Source organism: Leptodactylus fuscus, chromosome 8, assembly GCF_031893055.1.
Source record: "Leptodactylus fuscus isolate aLepFus1 chromosome 8, aLepFus1.hap2, whole genome shotgun sequence".
Taxonomy (NCBI): domain Eukaryota; kingdom Metazoa; phylum Chordata; class Amphibia; order Anura; family Leptodactylidae; genus Leptodactylus; species Leptodactylus fuscus.
Window position 1 is genome coordinate 86,084,768 of NC_134272.1, and position 18,701 is coordinate 86,103,468.

General features: G+C 45.6%; 1 protein-coding gene across 1 annotated transcript in view; it reads right to left on the bottom strand.

Annotated features, from left to right (window-relative positions):
- Positions 1-18,701, bottom strand: part of THSD7B (thrombospondin type 1 domain containing 7B) — a 315,944-nt gene that overhangs the window by 233,918 nt on the left and 63,325 nt on the right. The window lies entirely within an intron of this gene.

Consider the following 18,701-nt stretch of genomic DNA (forward strand, 5'->3'; position numbering starts at 1 on the left):
ACAAGAATATAACTACTATAATACTACTCCTATGTACAAGAATATAACTACTATAATACTACTCCTATGTACAAGAATATAACTACTATAATACTACCTCCTATGTACAAGAATATAACTACTATAATACTACTCCTATGTACAAGAATATAACTACTATAATACTGCTCCTATGTACAAGAATATAACTACTATAATACTGCTCCTATGTACAAGAATATAACTACTATAATACTACTCCTATGTACAAGAATATAACTACTATAATACTACTCCTATGTACAAGAATATAACTACTATAATACTACTCCTATGTACAAGAATATAACTACTATAATACTACCTCCTATGTACAAGAATATAACTATTATAATACTCCATCCATGTACATCATTGTTTTACTATTTTTGATTGTTTTTTTTTTGTTCTTGGACTATCCTTTAACATTTGGAGATATTGTATTGTTGGACGTGGATTTCGCAGATTCCTTTCCTGTTTCCTGCGGGTTCATCACTTATCCCCGATGTAATCAGAAATCATCTCCAACCATTAATTGTTCTGATTGATCTCGCCGTCTCCTCGCCTCTTTTCTGATCAGAGCTCGCAGGAGGTTTGCGGTCCTGGATCCTTCCAGCAGAGATATTGGAAATGTGATAACGATTTCATTACTTGACTATTAGAATGCGGTGTCCAGAGACCAGGACTCAGCGGCCGAGGGGGAGCCGAACAGACTCCGGCAATATGGAGTCTATTTTTATCATCTCAGGTTCAATATGGTAAGAGTCCATTAGAGGATAAATAATGGTTCATTACCTTCCATTCATTAGAGCTGATGTTAACATGTGGATGGCGCGTTGAATGATAATTTTTATGAGTCACCGAGAAGCTAAAAATTGTTTTCAAAAAATATTTAAAAATCACAACCATCTTGTAATATTACAGTCATGACTCTGTGTTGATCAGTCCTATTGCAAATCCAAAGATATAAATTCTCTTAACACCCCATGTTTTAGTGTTTTTATGGGTGATATTTTGGGTTCACGTGACTGTGAGCAACCACCCATAGCACCATGGGGTGGAATTTTGTGCTAATTTTGTAGTCGATTCTGCCTTAAAATTTCCTCCTTGATTTGGCCGCTCTTTGTTTTCAATGGGAGACCGAGATCAAAGCAGGAGACTGAAAAAATAACTTAGCCGCGGAGTCCGCAGCTCTGGACATCCCGCTGCTTGGGCCCATTCTAGACCTAACCAGCGAAACGTCAATGGCACAAAATCTAGCTGTACATAGATGGTCGGGGATGGCACAGGCCAATGGAGAACCCTGGAGCAGTGGTGCTGGACTAGCAAGGGATTTATCAGGTGATTAATGGATATTTTATCATTCTTGCAATATTTTATGGTATTTTCTCTTGTTACCCCAATTTTTGAATCATTCAAAAAGCTTCCTGAGGTTGGGGCCATTGGAACCGCATGAGCTAAACCTCCGATAAATTGCAACATTTGTAGGTCTTTTATCTCAAATTATCTCATATTGAATCACTCGCTCGTTCATGTCACCTCCACCTCAAAAACATCTCCAGAATACGCCCTTTCCTTACCAGAGATACACTAAAGACACTTATTGTCTCTCTGATTCATTCTCGCCTTGACTACTGTAACTCCTTACTAATCGGTCTTCCCCTCACTAAACTCACCCCTCTACAATCTATTCTGAATGCAGCGGCCAGGCTCATCTATCAGGCTAGACGCTACAGCGATGCCTCTGGTCTGTGCCAGTCGTTACATTGGCTGCCTATTCATTATAGAATAAAATATAAAGTTCTCCCCCTCCCCCACAAGGCTCTCCATAATGCCGCACCTCCCTACATTTCCTCCCTCATCTCTGTCTACCGCCCAACCCGTGTTCTCCGCTCACTCAATGACCTAACACTTACATCCTCTATTATCAGAACCTCCCCCGCTCGTATACAAGACTTCTCCCGAGCTGCACCACTTCTCTGGAATGCTCTACCCCGGACAATCAGATTAACTCCCAATTTCTACAGCTCTAAGCACAAACTAAAGACACATCTTATCAGACAGGCCTATCACATGTTCTAATGTAAACCCTTCCGTACTATAATTAGAATCCCCAAAATCTAACCCTCCTCTGTCCCCGCTCCCACATTACCCCACATGATATGATGCCATCTCAGGCTAACTCTATAGGTCCAAGCTCCATCCACAGGTTACAGGACACGACTGGTGACGGCTCATAAAGTTTTATGTTTGTGTAATGACAGTCACCTCTATTACAACATTGTCTGACCCCTGTATAAGCAATGCCGCCCCTGCTACCTCGTGTCACCCCCTCTACCTCATAGATTGTAAGCTCTTGCGAGCAGGGCCCTCAGTCCCATTGTGTGAAATGACTTTCTTTGTAATGTATCTTTCTGTCTGTATTTGATCCCTACAAATTGTACAGCGCTGCAGAATATGTTGCCGCTATATAAATAAAATTTACTATATTATTATTAAAGAATTCCATGATGGTTTTCTGTAAAAGTTGACACCACTCTAACCCCCACGAGTTGGATATGGGACAATAATATGGCCCATATCATACACAAAAGAAAGAAAAGTGGACCCATGACTGTAGATGAGCGAAGCGGTCTGATCAAAAATTAAAATTTTTGGGATTCTCCTCTAACAAAACACGATTGTATTCTGGGGTCTCTTAGTGAACCAGTTATACGGTACCTCGCCTCACCTCTCCTGGGCATCCAGTTGGCGTCAATGGCTTCGCCTCCCGACTCCACGGCCCCAGACGCTACAATTATTTTTGATCAAATTATTTGAATTGGGAAACATTTCCAAAAATAGAGGCCAAATGGGAATCAAAAAGGTTAAATTTAGGAAAAAATATAAATAGCACAAATTCGGAGCTCAGGAGACTGAGCCGCCGCGCAGATTATCTGTACTGTGCATTAATCTCTAAAACACATATTGGGTTGACTGTGCGTTCTCGCGATTCCCAGCGCTTCCTCTCGCCGCTGCCGCCGCAGCTCAATCCCGGTATTAAACGGCTGCATAACAAATCTGATTCCCCGTGCGCTAAACAGACAAGATACATAACTCTTGTTTGCTCGACACTAAGTCCTGGTAGTCTGACTTGCAAGATGTCAAATGCTCCTTCTCTGTGTTCCGATTGGATTCTCTTTGAACATATGCCCTTTCAAGTAAAATTAATCAATCTCTTTATCACTCCGGCAGCATCTGGAGCCGTAATCATTACCCAACTGCTGAGAAAGGAATGAAACCGCTAATCGCCCTGGGAGACAGGCTTACCGCTCCCGGAAAAAAAAAAAAAAAGTTTTTGTGAAGTTCTAATTTGGAGAATTATTCTTTCGAGTTGTCTGTTCAGGATTCCGCATCCACCAGGAGGTTCTTGCTATAGCAACCGCTCTCCGCAGGATGGAAATAAACAGGCGGGAGGCGGCGATTTTTTTTCTTCTCATCCTTGTGTATTCTATTTCGTACCGATGCTGCATGTTTTTGAAAGTGACAGATATTTCAAAAACTAGAAAAAAAAAACTAAAATTCTAATATCAATATTGGAATACATTTGTAGATGGAGTTTCCTTTAATCTGGCCTCCACGGCGGCGTATACGGTAGGCGTCGGACACTATGGATTATCAGATGGTCTTTGAAAAGTAAGTCTCGCTGGCAGGAGGACAGATGGCGGAAGAAATGTAACTACAAAACAACCGCAATGGGTTCCTATGGCCCAAAAAATGGCAGGAATTTTTTTAATTAAAGGAAAACCGAAGTGATTGCGTTGCGGTAGTTCTGCAATTTAATCGTAACTTGCCGAGTGGCCCCGGTAGGAATCCGATTCAGAACGGGATTTTCTGTATTAGATTTTCTAGATTAACAGGTAACAAGTTTTTGTAAAGAGTAGAAGAACCCGGCCACAAAAGACGACTACTACTCCCATCGTCCTCACACTCCGCAGCACCTGCATGGCTGTATACTGCTGTATATACGAGTATCAGACACTGACTCTTCTGAGTATTGATTAAAGAAAATGACTGATATTTAACAGCAAAGAAGAAAACCAAAGGAAAGAAGTTACAGCTCGGATTCCTTTCAGATGCAGAGTCAGAGCGGAACAGAAGGTTGGACGAGGACAAGATGACTGCACGTCGCCTCTACCATTCCTGCCACTTCATATTATGTACAGACATCAGATCAAGTGTGGGGCACGGTGCTCCTGAGACAGTGTATCTAAGCTTATCATTCATGTGTGATGTGTGCTCCGGAGACAGTGTATCTAAGCCTATCATTCATATGTGATATGTGCTCCTGAGACAGTGTATCTAAGCCTATCAATCATATGTGATATGTGCTCCTGAGACAGTGTATCTAAGCTTATCATTCATGTGTGATGTGTGCTCCGGAGACAGTGTATCTAAGCCTATCATTCATATGTGATATGTGCTCCTGAGACAGTGTATCTAAGCTTATCATTCATGTGTGATGTGTGCTCCTGAGACAGTGTATCTAAGCTTATCATTCATGTGTGATGTGTGCTCCGGAGACAGTGTATCTAAGCCTATCATTCATATGTGATATGTGCTCCTGAGACAGTGTATCTAAGCCTGTCATTCATATGTGATATGTGCTCCTGAGACAGTGTATCTAAGCCTATCAATCATATGTGATATGTGCTCCTGAGACAGTGTATCTAAGCTTATCATTCATGTGTGATGTGTGCTCCGGAGACAGTGTATCTAAGCCTATCATTCATATGTGATATGTGCTCCTGAGACAGTGTATCTAAGCTTATCATTCATGTGTGATGTGTGCTCCTGAGACAGTGTATCTAAGCTTATCATTCATGTGTGATGTGTGCTCCGGAGACAGTGTATCTAAGCCTATCATTCATATGTGATATGTGCTCCTGAGACAGTGTATCTAAGCCTGTCATTCATATGTGATATGTGCTCCTGAGACAGTGTATCTAAGCCTATCAATCATATGTGATATGTGCTCCTGAGACAGTGTATCTAAGCTTATCATTCATGTGTGATGTGTGCTCCTGAGACAGTGTATCTAAGCTTATCATTCATGTGTGATGTGTGCTCCGGAGACAGTGTATCTAAGCCTATCATTCATATGTGATATGTGCTCCTGAGACAGTGTATCTAAGCCTGTCATTCATATGTGATATGTGCTCCGGAGACAGTGTATCTAAGCCTATCATTCATATGTGATATGTGCTCCTGAGACAGTGTATCTAAGCCTGTCATTCATATGTGATATGTGCTCCTGAGACAGTGTATCTAAGCCTATCAATCATATGTGATATGTGCTCCTGAGACAGTGTATCTAAGCCTATCATTCATATGTGATATGTGCTCCTGAGACAGTGTATCTAAGCCTGTCATTCATATGTGATATGTGCTCCTGAGACAGTGTATCTAAGCCTATCAATCATATGTGATATGTGCTCCTGAGACAGTGTATCTAAGCTTATCATTCATGTGTGATGTGTGCTCCTGAGACAGTGTATCTAAGCTTATCATTCATGTGTGATGTGTGCTCCTGAGACAGTGTATCCAAGCCTGTCATTCATATGTGATATGTGCTCCTGAGACAGTGTATCTAAGCCTATCATTCATGTGTGATATGTGCTCCTGAGACAGTGTATCTAAGCCTATCAATCATATGTGATATGTGCTCCTGAGACAGTGTATCTAAGCCTATCATTCATATGTGATATGTGCTCCTGAGACAGTGTATCTAAGCCTGTCATTCATATGTGATATGTGCTCCGGAGACAGTGTATCTAAGCCTATCATTCATATGTGATATGTGCTCCTGAGACAGTGTATCTAAGCTTATCATTCATATGTGATATGTGCTCCTGAGACAGTGTATCTAAGCCTATCATTCATATGTGATATGTGCTCCTGACACAAAGTATCTAAGCCTAATCATGTGTGATATGTGCTCCGGAGACAGTGTATCTAAGCTTATCATTCATATGTGATATGTGCTCCTGAGACAGTGTATCTAAGCTTATCATTCATATGTGATATGTGCTCCTGAGACAGTGTATCTAAGCCTGTCATTCATATGTAATATGTGCTCCTGAGACAGTGTATCTAAGCTTATCATTCATATGTGATATGTGCTCCTGAGACAGTGTATCTAAGCCTATCATTCATGTGTGATATGTGCTCCGGAGACAGTGTATCTAAGCCTATCATTCATGTGTGATATGTGCTCCTGAGACAGTGTATCTAAGCCTGTCATTCATATGTAATATGTGCTCCTGAGACAGTGTATCTAAGCCTATCATTCATATGTGATATTTGGTCCTGAGACAGTGTATCTAAGCCTATCTTTCATATGTGATATGTGCTCCTGAGACAGTGTATCTCAGCCTATCATTCATGTGTGATATGTGCTCCTGAGACAGTGTATCTAAGCCTGTCATTCATATGTGATATGTGCTCCTGAGACAGAGTATCTAAGCCTATCATTCATATGTGATATGTGCTCCTGGCACAAAGTATCTAAGCTTTTCATTCATATGTGATATGTGCTCCTGAGACAGTGTATCTAAGCCTATCATTCATGTGTGATATGTGCTCCTGAGACAGTGTATCTAAGCCTATCATTCATATGTGATATTTGGTCCTGAGACAGTGTATCTAAGCCTATCTTTCATATGTGATATGTGCTCCTGAGACAGTGTATCTAAGCTTACCATTCATATGTGATATGTGCTCCTGACACAAAGTATCTAAGCCTATCATGTGTGATATGTGCTCCTGAGACAGTGTATCTAAGCCTAATCATGTGTGATATGTGCTCCGGAGACAGTGTATCTAAGCCTGTCATTCATGTGTGATATGTGCTTGTGAGACAAAGTATCTAAGCCTATCATGTGTGATATGACAGAGGAGACAAAAGAGAATTGAGGACCGGGCATGGGGCATCGTGAGTATTAGGATTTTTATGTTTGATGTATGTTTATGTATGATTCTGTGGGGGCACCAGGAGAAGGACATCATACTGTGGGGGCACCAGGAGGAGACATAATACTGTGAGGGCACCAGGAGGGGGATATCATACTGTGAGGGCACCAGGAGGGGGATATCATACTGTGAGGGCACCAGGAGGGGGATATCATACTGTGGGGGCATCAGGAGAAGGACATCATACTGTGGGGGCACCAGGAGGAGACATAATACTGTGAGGGCACCAGGAGGGGGATATCATACTGTGAGGGCACCAGGAGGGGGATATCATACTGTGAGGGCACCAGGAGGGGGATATCATACTGTGGGGGCACCAGGAGAAGGACATAATACTGTGGGGGCACCAGGAGGAGGACATCATACTGTGGGGGCATCAGGAGAAGGACGTCATACTGTGGGGGCACCAGGAGGGGGACATAATACTGTGACGGCACCAGGAGGGGGACATAATATTATGGGGGCATCAGGAGAAGGGCATCATACTGTGGGGGCACCAGGAGAAGGACATAATACTGTGAGGGCACCAGGAGGGGGACATAATATTATGGGGGCATCAGGAGAAGGGCATCATACTGTGGGGGCACCAGGAGAAGGACATAATACTGTGAGGGCACCAGGAGAAGGACATCATACTGTGGGGGCACCAGGGGGAGACATAATACTGTGGGGGCACCAGGAGAAGGACATCATACTGTGGGGGCACCAGGAGAAGGACAACATACTGTGAGGGCACCAGGAGAAGGACATCATACTGTGGGGGAACCAGGAGGAGACATAATACTGTGGGGGCACCAGGAGAAGGACGTCATACTGTGGGGGCACCAGGAGGAGACATAATACTGTGGGGGCACCAGGAGAAGGACGTCATACTGTGGGGGCACCAGGAGAAGGACGTGATACTGTGGGGGCACCAGGAGAAGGACGTGATACTGTGGGGGCACCAGGAGAAGGACGTGATACTGTGGGGGCACCAGGAGAAGGACATCATACTGTGGGGGCACCAGGAGAAGGACATCATACTGTGGGGGCACCAGGAGAAGGACATCATACTGTGAGGGCACCAGGAGAAGGACATCATACTGTGGGGGCACCAGGAGAAGGACATCATACTGTGGGGGCACCAGGAGAAGGACATCATACTGTGGGGGCACCAGGGGGAGACATAATACTGTGGGGGCACCAGGAGAAGGACATCATACTGTGGGGGCACCAGGAGAAGGACAACATACTGTGAGGGCACCAGGAGAAGGACATCATACTGTGGGGGCACCAGGAGGAGACATAATACTGTGGGGGCACCAGGAGAAGGACGTCATACTGTGGGGGCACCAGGAGAAGGACGTCATACTGTGGGGGCACCAGGAGAAGGACGTCATACTGTGGGGGCACCAGGAGAAGGACATCATACTGTGGGGGCACCAGGAGAAGGACATCATACTGTGAGGGCACCAGGAGAAGGACATCATACTGTGGGGGCACCAGGAGGAGACATAATACTGTGGGGGCACCAGGAGAAGGACATCATACTGTGGGGGCACCAGGAGGAGACATAATACTGTGGGGGCACCAGGAGAAGGACGTCATACTGTGGGGGCACCAGGAGAAGGACGTCATACTGTGGGGGCACCAGGAGAAGGACGTCATACTGTGGGGGCACCAGGAGAAGGACATCATACTGTGGGGGCACCAGGACAAGGACATCATACTGTGGGGGCACCAGGAGAAGGACATAATACTGTGGGGGCACCAGGAGAAGGACATAATACTGTGGGGGCACCAGGACAAGGACATCATACTGTGGGGGCACCAGGAGAAGGACGTCATACTGTGGGGGCACCAGGAGAAGGACATCATACTGTGGGGGCACCAGGACAAGGACATCATACTGTGGGGGCACCAGGAGAAGGACATCATACTGTGGGGGCACCAGGAGAAGGACATAATACTGTGGGGGCACCAGGAGAAGGACATCATACTGTGGGGGCACCAGGAGAAGGACATCATACTGTGGTGGTACCAGGAAATTGACATAAAACTGTGGGGGCACCATGAGAGGCGCACCAAGAGAGCAACATGATACCGTTGGGGCAATTGCAGAGGCAGTTCCTACTGTGAGGCAGCTGGAGGGGGACATTAAACTGTGAGAACAAGTGGAGGGGGGCTGAATACTGTGGGGGTCAGGGTGACTGTAGAGGCGTTATACTGTGTGGGAGCACAAAAAATCCAGATAGAAATGGCAAAGTCAAAGTTGAAGTGGTTGGGGCTAAATTCGCTGTATTCTGTCCTTCTTTCAGTCCTTCGAACGTTGTGCAGTGCTGTATGTCTTATCATGTGTGATCCAGTGCTGCTGAACCCATATATCTAAGCCTACCATGTGTGATCCAATACCTGTGAGTGAATATGACCAGGACGAGGCTTTACACCTCCATAGGCCCTATTATTGCTTCATTACAACCTCAAACCCTCTGACAAATGTTTCCCCCACTAATACTTGTAAGCGGTGCCGAGCAGGGCGCTCTGTGCCACATCGCACACACATGTCCCCGTCAGACATCTTGATGCTTAATGGAGCAGGACAGGACTCTGCGCGGTGATAAATTGTCTGACTGATGTTAATTAAGACCCGTTCTGGGTCCCAACACTTTGCCAGCTCAGAGCCGAGTGTGCAGGCATGAATGAATTGTAGCCGTACGCTCTAATAGAGAAATTTGGCCGCCTATAAAATTGCAGGGACATTGACAAATGAGCCGCAGCATCCAAAATCAGGAGCCGTGCGCTGCGGAGAACATTTTTGGAAGGCAGAGAGTATCCTGACACACTTCATACCTTACTGCTCTCTGTACACCCTACCAGGATGATAAAGTATGGGCTCAAAGCTGCTGCAAGTCAATAATACCCTGGAAAGGGACTTCGTGCAAAGGAACGGGGATGGCAAGTGTGTAGGCAATCTCCTAATATTCCAAAACATCCATTACCAACTCCAAGTGTCAGGCGGGTTTATTAAGTCTCAAGTTTTATCAATATCAAGATTATTTTTTATTCTATACAAGTCCAAGTCCAAGATATTGCAAAAGCAGAAGGGGGCAAAACAGCAGCCAGATGCCCAAAATTCTGGTGCCTGATGAAACAATCCAGTAAGCAAAGGAACAAAATGAGCAACTTTAATGATGTAAGAATAGAATCTCCATCAACTATGACATCATCAGACACAAAGGTGACCAATGACAAAAATCATGGTCATCCTTCCATGGTTGTCCTATGGTCTCTTATCTAATGTCGCTAACTTACACTGTGTCGTGGTCATGCCATTCACTTCAATGAGAACTAAGCTTCAAAAGCGCAAGATGGCTGCTATACAGTATACAGAGCCAGTGTAGCGCCCCACAGAGTGGGTCACTACAAATGTTATCTTATGTGATCTATACTGTGTACTGTGAAGGTATAGTGAGATCCAGTCAACCTGTCAGCATACATAAAGTTCCAAGAAGCCATTATCTCTTTAAGAAAAGGGGTGGAGCTACAGACTGGAAGAGGGTCTCTCTTTCAGTTCCAGATAGGAGCAGGTGTGTGGAGGTGCAGTGTGTGCTCCAGCCGCATGGTGTGATAGCACAGGAGGCCGGAGATCTGCAGAGGTAAGATGAGACCTCGCAGGGACGGAGCTGCAGTCTTAGGACCATCAATTCCTAACTAGTGTGAGAAACACTAAGAACATTGATAGACTCACTGGACCGAGGCCTAGTGAATGCAAGATTCCTGGAGGCTCAGTAACATATAGAGTTGGGGTGAGTGTATCCAGCATCCCAAAGAACCCGCGTTACCTGCTGTCCAGAAGGGGGATCTACCCAGTTGTACTTAACCTCTGAGCTCCTGGAACCCAGGACCAGAGGAAATCTATTAGAGTTTGAGCAGCAGGGGAAGGCTGAATCATACTAGTGGTAAAAGGGAAGACTGGCATCTCACTATACATGAGTCCCCCTGCGAACTTCCGGTTGACGCATGCGCAATGGAAGGGCGGCAAGAAAACTTCCGGTTCCTTAGTGAATTAACCAGGGCTGGGTATGTACTTCAGGGTATGGTCCTCGGGTTACGACGAGCCTGCTGCAGAACCTCATTTTCTGAATGCTATACAGTGTATAGCATTCGGCAAATGAAGGCTGATTGTGTAGCAGGCTCGTCCTTGCTACGAGCAGGTAAGTATGCTGTTACCAGTTGACTTTTTTTCATTGAAATGAATAGACCAGCGTTGATTGGCCAGTGGCCAGTGATTTGGCCAATCAACGCTGGTTCTGCCAGAGGCTCGTCTGAGGAGGCGGAGTCTAACATCGGACTATTCATTCCAATGAGAAAAACTCTTGCCTGCCCGTAGCAAGGACGTGCCTGCTGCAGAATCAGTGTTCATTTGCCGAATGCTATACATATATATAGCATTCGGCAAATGAATATATATACTGTATAGCATTCAGCAAATGAGGTTCTGCAGCAGGCTCGTCGTAACCACGAAACAGTATGCCTATACCCCTGCTAGACATGGCAAACTCTCAAAACCGGAAAGAGATCTTCGACCGGAAATAGGAAGGGCGGGACATAATCCTTTGTTATTGTTGTCAAAGGGGGACTCATGTATACTGGAGCAAGGTGAATCCTCCTGTAACATCTGTTATCTCCTGCTGACTACAGAAGTAAACTGTAAGTGTTTGGTTAACCCCTGTCTGGACTGGATTCTTTCATCAATCCTCTGTTACTCCTCCTGGAAATCACCCAGTCCTCACCTATATCATCTGGCCCTGGTTGGGGAGGGTATAACATCTGGCACTGCATCACCATCTATTCCCAGAGGCCCTATCTACAGTGCCCGGCTTCACCTCAAGCCGAAACCCCAACTGGCGTCACGACAGACTTTTATTTTTTTCTTTATTTTTCTTTCATCCATTTTTGCTTAAAACTCCCCTTTTTTAAGGCACTGCCACCCCCGGTGTCGGGCCTGCTCGCACCGTGAATCTACATAGGCCGAGCCGGGGCGACTCACCAGCTCCATACCCTGTAGGAGTCACCCAATTGGTCTGACTTTGCCCTCACATAACCACTAGGTGGCTGCACACCTAGGATCTTGAGTATCACAACATGTTATTTCAAAAAGCTGGTCATCACGTGCTACAAAGAAGGTTAAGAAGGAATAGAGATGAGCGAGTAGTACTCGATCGAGTAGGTATTCAATGGAATACTACGGTATTCAAAATACTCGTACTCGATCGAGTACCACTCGCTATTCGAATGTAAAAGTTTGATGCAGAACCAGCATTGATTGGCTGAATGCTATACAGTCGGCCAATCAACGCTGGTTCTTCTCCTACCTTTAGAAGTCTTCTCCGTGCAGCTTCCCCGCGGCGTCTTCCGGCTCTTCATTCACTCTGCCAGGTATCGGGCTTGGGCAGAGCCGACTGCGCATGTCCCCTTGTAGTGCGGGCATGCACAGTCGGCTCTACCCAGGCCCGATGCCTGGCAGAGTGAATTCAGAGCTGGAAGACGCCGCAGGGACGCTGAAAGGAGAAGACTTCTCGGAGGATCCAGCCCGACCCTCCCTCGTGGACTTGGTAAGTATAATTTGATCGAACGTTGCCTGCCCCTGAAACGAGCATTTTCCCCCATAGACTATAATAGGGTTCGATATTCAATTCGAGTAGTCGAATATTGAGGGGCTACTCAAAACGAATATCGAACCTCAAACATTTTACTGTTTGCTCATCTCTAAGAAGAAACCATTGATACATTGTGTCTCCCTTGACAAAATAGTGGTCCCAGGAATAAAAACTGCCCATGTCAATGTAACTATGGCGGTCTAAAACCGACGAGTTGTTTTGTCCTAGCCAGAAGACCTCCTTCATCTCTATGACAATGACTAGAGATGAGCGAACAGTGTTCTATCGAACACATGTTCGATCGGATATCAGGGTGTTCGCCATGTTCGAATCGAATCGAACACCACGTGGTAAAGTGCGCCAAAATTCGATTCCCCTCCCACCTTCCCTGGCGCCTTTTTTGCACCAATAACAGCGCAGGGGAGGTGGGACAGGAACTACGACACCGGGGGCATTGAAAAAAATTGGAAAAAGTCATTGGCTGCCGAAATCAGGTGACCTCCATTTTAGACGAATAGTGGATTTCAAATCCGGGTCATATGAGAATGTGAACTTTGTGACTATGAGACAGGGATAGCTGTACAGGCAGGGATAGCTAGGGATAACCTTTATTTAGGGGGGAATGTTATTAAAAATAACTTTTTGGGGCTCTATCGGGTGTGTAATTGTGATTTTTGTGAGATAAACTTTTTCCCATAGGGATGCATTGGCCAGCGCTGATTGGCCGAATTCCGTACTCTGGCCAATCAGTGCTGGCCAATGCATTCTATTAGCTTGATGAAGCAGAGTGTGCACAAGGGTTCAAGCGCACCCTCGGCTCTGATGTAGCAGAGCCGAGGCTGCACAAGGGTTCAAGCGCACCCTCGGCTCTGATGTAGGAGAGCCGAGGGTGCACTTGAACCCTTGTGCACCCTCAGCTCTGCTACATCAGAGCCGAGGGTGCGCTTGAACCCTTGTGCACACTCTGCTTCATCAAGCTAATAGAATGCATTGGCCAGCACTGATTGGCCAGAGTACGGAATTCGGCCAATCAGCGCTGGCCAATGCATTCTATTAGCCCGATGAAGTAAAGCTGAATGTGTGTGCTAAGCACACACATTCAGCACTGCTTCATCACGCCAATACAATGCATTGGCCAGCGCTGATTGGCCAGAGTACGGAATTCGGCCAATCAGCGCTGGCTCTGCTGGAGGAGGCGGAGTCTAAGATCGCTCCACACCAGTCTCCATTCAGGTCCGACCTTAGACTCCGCCTCCTCCAGCAGAGCCAGCGCTGATTGGCCGAATTCCGTACTCTGGCCAATCAGCACTGGCTAATGCATTGTATTGGCGTGATGAAGCAGTGCTGAATGTGTGTGCTTAGCACACACATTCAGCTCTACTTCATCGGGCTAATAGAATGCATTGGCCAGCGCTGATTGGCCGAATTCCGTACTCTGGCCAATCAGCACTGGCTAATGCATTGTATTGGCGTGATGAAGCAGTGCTGAATGAGTGTGCTTAGCACACACATTCAGCTCTACTTCATCGGGCTAATAGAATGCATTGGCCAATCAGCGCTGGCCAATGCATTCTATTAGCGTGAACTGAGTTTGCACAGGGGTTCTAGTGCACCCTCGGCTCTGCTACATCAGATTGCTACATCTGATGTAGCAGTGCCGAGTGTGCATCAGATGTGTAGTTGAGCAAAACTGACTCAGCACTGCTAAGTCTGCATTCGCATAGGAATGCATTGGCCAGCCTTCGGCCAATCAGCGCTGGCTCTGCCGGAGGAGGCGGAGTCTAAGGTCGGACCTGAATGGAGACTGGTGTGGAGCTATCTTAGACTCCGCCTCCTCCAGCAGAGCCAGCGCTGATTGGTCGAGTTCCGTACTCTGGCCAATCAGCACTGGCCAATGCATTCTATGGGGAAAAGTTAGCTTGCGAAAATCGCAAACTGACAGGGATTTCCATGAAATAAAGTGACTTTTATGCCCCAGACATGCTTCCCCTGCTGTCCCAGTGTCATTCCAGGGTGTTGGTATCATTTCCTGGGGTGTCATAGTGGACTTGGTGACCCTCCAGACACGAATTTGGGTTTCCCCCTTAACGAGTTTATGTTCCCCATAGACTATAATGGGGTTCGAAACCCATTCGAACACTCGAACAGTGAGCGGCTGTTCGAATCGAATTTCGAACCTCGAACATTTTAGTGTTCGCTCATCTCTAACAATGACACTTCCTATGACCTAAACTATTCTTGAAATTCACAGAAGTTTTCTTTGAAACAAAAAAAACTTCCTATTGACTGGTGTAGGCCCATAATGAAAGATTAATGGAGTGCCCCAAGAGCCCCCCGCCCATCAGGAAGCAGATAGCGACCCACCAGGGGATATTTCACAGCCGTAAATTGTGTTCATTACATTATCAAAAGAAAACACTTAGCGAGGCCCGAAAGCTGAACGTCCATGTTAATGAACTGATTCCAGTCCGCGGTTAATGACGATCTGCAGATAATGGTCCAGCGGAGGATTCTCGCCGAAATAATCATCTCCTCTGCCCACCGATGCCAACTACCAGGATGCTCTAGCCCAGAATTACAATGTTCGGGTCTATTTGTATCTACATTCTGCGAAGGCGATGGAGAAGGGAAGCAAACGGGTTTTTATCACCCACATTTTATTAATTTTGGACAATAGTAGCAACGAATATACGGTATAGAAGAAAGTATAAAATAGATGAAAACGCAACATTGATAAAACAGAGAATCTCAGAGATACATACAGACATACTGTATGTATTTGTATCACCTTTACTTCACCATAGCTTAAAGACAATGTAACATGTTTATATACAATACATTACATTGTTTCTTATGACGTTTCTTCTACCTACAGATTGACGTAACCGAAACGTCGTCTGGTTAATCTGTGGATATTCATACAAGTGCCTTCTGTTCATTGGTGGACCATCATTCATTGTATATGGAGATGATGTCATACCATTAATACAAATGTTACATTTACAACTATACACCGTCTAGGGTGTGCCGAGGTTTCGACTTGCATTGGAGAACCCGACCATGTTTATTGCTGAAGAGTTTGCGGTACCAAAAAATTTGGGCAGATGTGGAAAAAATATTGCACACCTGACTTCCTAATTACATCATGGAAGACAGATTTGCATATTCTTCCCATAGTCCCTTGCAAAGTAGAGTGCTAAAGGCTTAATAAGTCTCCACACACCTATATGGTGGTCTCTCCCCAAGGAGTGACGAAACCCCCCTTACCCTGTCTAAAGCCTCTCACCTCTACCAGGTTAGTCTTCTCTACATCGAGCTGACGAGATGCAACAACATCGAAACAGCCGTCCTCGATTGAGTAATAATCCCAGCATCACTGCAAAACAAAGGCCTCTTGGAAGGTCGAGCATGATGTTAAAGGGAGCAGCCTTTATTGGGCCATATCACTGAGATTCTGTCTTCCTAATTACATCAGGGAAGACAGGCTTGCACGTTCCAGTGAGCGCCCTCTTTTGGTTTGCAACACTGAGGCACCTGACTTCCTAATTACATCATGGAAGACAGATTTGCATATTCTTCCCATAGTTAGAATGTTGTCAGAAATAGAAGGGCTAATGGTTTATTTTTGTTTATGATCAAATTTCGGAATGAATGAAGAAAAGGGAAATGGCATCTCATCAATATTTGGTGTGACCTTTGCCCTTTGCCTTCCATTAGTTCTTCTCCAATTTTTGGCAGAACTGGGCAGGGAGGTTGTTCCCGCCGCCATCTTGGAGAACTGCATCAGTGGATGTTGCTTGTTCCAATCCATCTGTCTCTTCATGTCATCCAAGACAGACTGGAGGATGATGAGATCAGGGCTATATCATCACTTCCAGGGCTCCTCCTCCAAAGGGCAAAGATCACACCAAATATTGATGGGATCTGGGGGTCTCAAGCTGGTTCCGACCCTGGTCCATCTAATCAGAACCAGCCCCGTCCCCTGTTCCTCTCTCATACTCACACGTAGTTCCCCTATAGTAGGCTATAGTAAAGCGAACCCCCCATAGCAGTGGTAACCACCTGGAACGGAGGGAGGAGACGGAACAACCCAGCGGACCGGAGCTGGTTCTGATCACTACATCCGGGTCGGTACTAGCTTAGAACCCCATATGCAAAAAGTTGCTAGAAGGAGTGAGTTACTTTACACTTCCTTGACAACTCCTTTAAATACATAAGACGTCTTCAGCCATTACCATTCTGTGCATTGGCACCTTCGCCGTTCAATATTCTCAAGTCGTCGCCGTTTTCCCCATTTTTTTTTTTTTTCTCCAAAAAACATCAACTTCTACTTGTCGGAAAGGTAACAAACGAGCGCGGTAAAGGGTTAATTAACTTGCGATTGAGAAGAGGGAGGCGCAGGGGTGAGATAACGGCAGTGAATTATTAAACACGTAGGCCACGTTAATAGTGGAAGCCTCAACTCTGGTGGTATAATAAGCCGGGAACAGACGGTATACGGCAGAATATAAAATCAGTGTGTTTTATATCCCACGGCTGCCTTATTTATCAGGGTGATTATGACAGATGTACAAACCAGCTCGCTCTGCTGTCTATGGCAGCCGCGGAAATGTATGAAAATTCATCGTCTCATTCCATTGCAGACAAAACAAAGGTACAGCCAGAAGTTGGGGGGCAAAGCGGGAAGGGGGAGGATGGGGCTGTAGTAAATGATATACGGTATTTGCCTGTGCACTATAGAGATGAGAACAATTTGCATAGAGCCGCTATACGCACAATGCCTCCTCTCCACAGATAAATGCTAAACAAATAGCCGCTGGCAATAGTAATAGTGCGGGTTGTGGCTGCAATAAATCATCTCTGCTGGTGAGACGCTACACAATAGCCAGATCTCCTTAAAGTGCAATTTAGAAAACAAAAAATTGAAACCAAGCAATTGGTGCAAGTTCCAGATAAATAAGCCCAATTTTACAATCACGTAGCTATCGCCATCAGTTGCAAAGAAATAAGAAAACGTGGACGGAAAAGAAAAGAGAAAAAAAAAAAAGAACCGCAACAGCGCCACCCTTATGGATGGCCATTTATGGTATTGCAGCTCATGCCCCTTTCAAGGGAATGCTGCAACCCCAGCCAATGCCAGGGAAAGTAAAAAAACAAAGAAAACTTTTTTGATCACCCCAACACCTTTTAATAGAGAGTCAACAGCGCCAGAATCTGGACCTAGCCCTGCAGATAGATAGGTTACAGTCACCTGAATCAAACTGTGTTTCAACTTATGAATCGCTGCTCCACTGCTGAGATATGGCTGTTTTTGTCAATATGCAAATGAACTCTTTTATGTTGCTGCTTTCCACTTTGGAGTAATAGCTGTGACCTTGTTGCATTTGCATTTTGACAAATATGAAGATATCTTACCAACAGAAGCAGCAATTCATAAGAGGAAAGCACAGCATAATTCAGGTGACACTAACCTATCTGCAGGGCTGGGGTGATATGCTGGTTCTGGTGACACTAACCTACCTATCTGCAGGGCTGGGGTGATATGCTGGTTCTGGTGACAGTAACCTATCTATCTGCAGGGCTGGGGTGATATGCTGGGTCTGGTGACAGTAACCTATCTATCTGCAGGGCTGGGGTGATATGCTGGTTCTGGTGACAGTAACCTATCTATCTGCAGGGCTGGGGTGATATGCTGGGTCTGGTGACACTAACCTATCTATCTGCAGGGCTGGGGTGATATGCTGGGTCTGGTGACACTAACCTATCTATCTGCAGGGCTGGGGTGATATGCTGGGTCTGGTGACAGTAACCTATCTATCTGCAGGGCTGGGGTGATATACTGGGTCTGGTGACAGTAACCTATCTATCTGCAGGGCTGTGGTGATATCCTGGGTCTGGTGACACTAACCTATCTATCTGCAGGGCTGGGGTGATATGCTGGGTCTGGTGACAGTAACCTACCTATCTGCAGGGCTGGGGTGATATGCTGGGTCTGGTGACAGTAACCTATCTATCTGCAGGGCTGGGGTGATA